This window comes from Lipotes vexillifer, unplaced genomic scaffold (genome assembly GCF_000442215.2).
Source record: "Lipotes vexillifer unplaced genomic scaffold, Lipotes_vexillifer_v1.1 scaffold395, whole genome shotgun sequence".
NCBI classification, from domain to species: domain Eukaryota; kingdom Metazoa; phylum Chordata; class Mammalia; order Artiodactyla; family Lipotidae; genus Lipotes; species Lipotes vexillifer.
In genome coordinates this window covers 1,597,444-1,602,102 of record NW_006797390.1, presented here as the reverse complement: position 1 = coordinate 1,602,102, position 4,659 = coordinate 1,597,444, and positions in this window count along the sequence as shown.

Here is a 4,659-nt window from a genome sequence, read left to right as displayed (position 1 = left end):
GGAGCACAGGCTCTGGACGCGCAGGCTCAGCGGCCACGGCTCATGGGCCCAGCCGCTCCGCGGCATGTGGGATCTTCCCCGACCGGGGCACGAACCCGTGTCCCCTGCATCGGCAGGCGGACTCTCAACCACTGCACCACCAGGGAAGCTCAAGGGAACAACATTTTTTACAGAAGGGTTTTGCACAAAATATTTTTTCCCTCTGACATGACATTTCTGATATATTGTCTGGGGAGAGACATTTATTTTTCTTTTGCTCTCTGTTTTTTGCTATGAAATTGGCTAATGTACATGGAAGGATCTAGTTGAATGACTATCTCAACGTTGGATATAGAAGAAAAGGAAGAGGGTAAGGAAATTTGTAAAGAACACACAATATAACAAAATAATATTGCCAAAAGTCAGTTTATTCTTTCTTAATTTCATCCTGTTGCTTTGAATGTGTTATCCATTACCCTGAATGTATGTAATATGGGTTATGTATTGTTGCATAACAAATTACACTAAATTTAGAAACTTAAAACAACATGTTTATTATCTCACACTATCTATGGATCAGGAACTAGGCACAGCTTAATTGTGTTCTTTGTTCAGGGCCTTATAAGGCTGGAACCAAGGTCTTGGCCAGGCAGTATTCTCATCTGAAACAGAGTCCTCTTCCAAGCTCATTCACCCTTTGGCCAGAATTTCATTCCTTGTGGTTGTAGGACTGAGACCCACAGCTCCCCTCTCCTCCCCATAGGCAGTCACACCGGGGCTACTTTCTTCTTCCAGGACAGGGGAAATCATCCCTGACTCCTCTGTTTATGACCTCTAGGTCTGTTTTAAATGTTCACCCAATGAGGTTAGGTCCACCCATAATAATCTCTCTTTTGATTAACTGAAAGTTGACTAATTTGGAACCTTAGTTACAGCTGAAAAATAGCTTTATTTTTGCCACTTAGTGTAATCTAATCACAGCAGCATTCCATCATCTTCACAAATCTCACTGGAATTTAAGGGGAGGGGATTATATAGATGCACACCAGGGCATGAGTATTTTGGGGGTCATCTTAGAGCTCTGCCTACCATACCAACATACCCCTAAAAATATGTCATAACTGCTACTTCATAGCTTATTGAATTTTTTGAAAGATTTTTCTCTCTTTTAAAAAATATTTATTTATTTTTGGCTGCATTGGGTCTTTGTTGCTGCTCTCTGGCTTTCTCTAGTTGCGGCGAGCGGGGGATACTCTTCCTTGTGGTGCACGGGCTTCTCATTTGGTGGCTTCTCTTGTTGCAGAGCACAGGCTCTAGGCTTGTGAGCTTCAGTAGTTGTGGCGCAAGGGCTTCAGTATTGTGGCTCATGGGCTCTAGAGCACAGACTCGGTAGTTGTGGCACACGGGCTTAGTTTCTCTGCGGCATGTGGGATCTTCCCGGACCAGGGCTCAAACCCGTGTCCCCTGCATTGGCAGGTGGATTCTTAATCACTGCACCATCAGGGAAGTCCCCATAGCTTACTGAATTTCAACACTGCCTTTTGATTCCTGATAACTAAGAATTTGGTTCACAGATGTCATGACAAGTAATCTTTTTCTATTTATTCCAATATATTAATTCTTAGTTCCTCTGTTAGTGAATCTGAATTTGCTTAATGAAAACAGAGTTATTTTACAGCTAGACAGAGACAGCTCTTTGCTTATCTCCCGAGAGGCTTGAGAGTTGTTTTTGACTGTTGGCCATGATAAGGGCAGTGAGTTGACTAACTGAAAAATGATTTATGATAAATTTTTTAGAGGTTCAGAATTCCTGAGTGGAACATATGACTAATTTGTTTATTGATAACTTTCACTTGAGGTAATCAGTTAGATATCACATCTTCGCTATGTGACTAGACTCTGCAGGGAACTTCTGCCTGAGCTCAACAAGTTTCAACACACGTACATCAGCACAAATAATAGCAGTTTCATTCAGAGATGATGAATAATGTCTTCAGGCAAATAAGAACATTGGGAAGATTGTTCCTGGATGTTTCTTTGTGTTTTTTTCCCCTGGATGTTTCTTTGAATTATCTTTCTCCTGTTGTCTTATAATATTTGTCTTTATTAAAAGCGTTATATGATTATGCTCATTGGAGCCTTTTGATTTATTTCAATTATCTAAACCTGGAAATCTTTGGAACATTTAAACCACCTTTTTCATTTCCATAATTTTGGAACTTTTGAAACTTTTTATATCCTAGTGTAGGGGTTGGAAAACTTTCTCTAAAGAACTGGATCATAAATAGTTTCAGCTTTGTGAGTCAGTCTCTGTTGAAACTACTCAACTCTGTCTCTGTAGTGCAAAAGAAGACATTGATAATACAAAAATTAATGGTTTAGCTGCATTACAAAAGAACTTTATTTACAAAAACAGATGGTGGGACAAATTTGATCTACAGGCCATAGTTCACCAACCTGTCAAAATGTGTAAAAGGAGAATATATAGGCATCAATGCTACTCTACACTTTGCCTTATCCTTCCCCAGGTTAAATCTTACAGTTGTAAATGTACTTATAAATTTTGATGTACAAAAACAGTTGTATCTTATATCATCAGTATGTACTAGCTACTATAAAACCTATATTTTATAATCCAATGTGATAATCTTCATCTGTATGTTTCTTACTTCGTCCAGTGTTAAAATTGTTAGACTTGCATTTTTTTCAGCCATTATAGGCTACAGTTGTTTGTTAGAACACTAAATAAATAACACAGTGAGGCTACCAGAAAGCAAATGCATACATGGACAACTGTCACATCAGGTTAATATTTTAGAATGTTTATTCACTGAGAACTGTCATACAAGCTTTTAGTGGCTAAGAGTGTGAAATAGATTTTAAGTAGCAATCTAAAAGAAAGGATACTTTAAAAAATATACTAGCTAAATCACCAGTTTTATATTGTAAAGATGGTTGCCTGATTCTAAATATCCCCCAACCTTCCCCCAATCCATACAATCAATAAGGAAAACATATAAAACCACAAAAGACCCATGTCCTTTCAGCATGTCCAGAGACACAGAGCATCACAACCTTCAAATTATCTGTAAGTAGAAATAAAAAAATGTTAACAGAGCTCTTGCTCCAGACTACTACTGAATGCCTATGGTGCAGGTTAGGGAAATTAGTTCTTAAAATAGTCTATGAAAAAGTGAAAATAGAGGACATAGATGAAGTGTAAGCATAATCAACCTATAAAGATAAAATTGCAACAATAAATTCCAAAATACTTAACGTAGGCTGGGACTTGGTAGTTCATAACACTGGAAAAGGGTTTGAAATATAAGACAAGAAGTGAGAAACTTGGAAAATATTTTTTTTCCTTTGGAGACGCAGATAACAAAAATAGGGTGGTACCTCTTAGAGCTATGAGCGTGAAAGTGAAAACATAATTTGGAGGATTTAAGGATACTGAGGAAATGAAAGAGAAAAAAAAGACACACCTTTGCCCTCCTCACTTCCATAGCAGAATAGGGCAGAACTGACAGAAGAGGGAGCTCTCTAACTAGGAACATTGACCATTAAATAAGAATAGAAAAAAACAGATTACGTCTACATGAAACCACTCTAAAAATTCAAGAATGTGAATTTAATATTTTATACCTACAAAAAGTCATCCACCTAAAAAGGGAAACAACCATAACGCTGAAGAAAACTGTAATATACTACTGCAAATTAAATTAGATATACTCATACCATCATAAAAAGAAAGGAAAGGCCCCCCCGCCAAAAAAAAGAAAAGGTTGAAGTAAAGCAGAAGTTGATCATACTCAGGAAAGTAACAGAATGCTAAAAGTAAAGTGATGAATAAAGATTTACAAGGCAAAAGGAAGCAAAAAGACAGCAGGGGTTGGAATCCTGATACTAGGTGAAGACATATACCTAAAGAGAATTCAATGAGACAAAGAAAGACACTTTATAATGTTAAAAGCCAAATGCTACCATGAAGATTAAATAGTTCTGAATCCATCCAGCAAATAACAGTGACTATATAATATAAAAATTATAGGAGATGAAAAAAGAAATACATAGTAACACTTTAGTAAAAGGTGACTTTAACAGGCCACTCTCAATATAAGATAGAAAGTTTGGACAAAAAAATAAGTTATAGATGATCCAAATAATATAGTTAACATGGTAGATATTCTGGACACATATTGACCACTATACATAGATAATAGAAAATGTAACTTCCTTCCAAATGCACCTGAAACATCTGCAAAGATTGAATATACAAAACTTTTGAAAAAAGTAGAAATCTATGGATACTTCCTTAACTGGATAAGGTACATGTATATACTTTACTTATGTGTGTGTGTGTATATATGTATGTGTGTGTGAATTCTAAAGCCAGCATTTTATTTTGTAGAAACCTTATGAAAAAAAATGTAAAATATTCCTGAAAGACAAAAAGTAGGCTTTAAAAATGTAAATCTATCTCCTGGTTTCGGTTAGGACCTTTTCTTAATTTATAAATTTGTAGTGATACCAATAAAAATCCAATGACTGATGGATCTGGGTAAGCTGACACTGAAGTTCATATGGAAAAATAAGCACATAGAATGTATATACAATCTACATGACTGTAAAAGTCTAGCTATGAGGAAGTACTAGACCTACTACTTATTAAAACACACC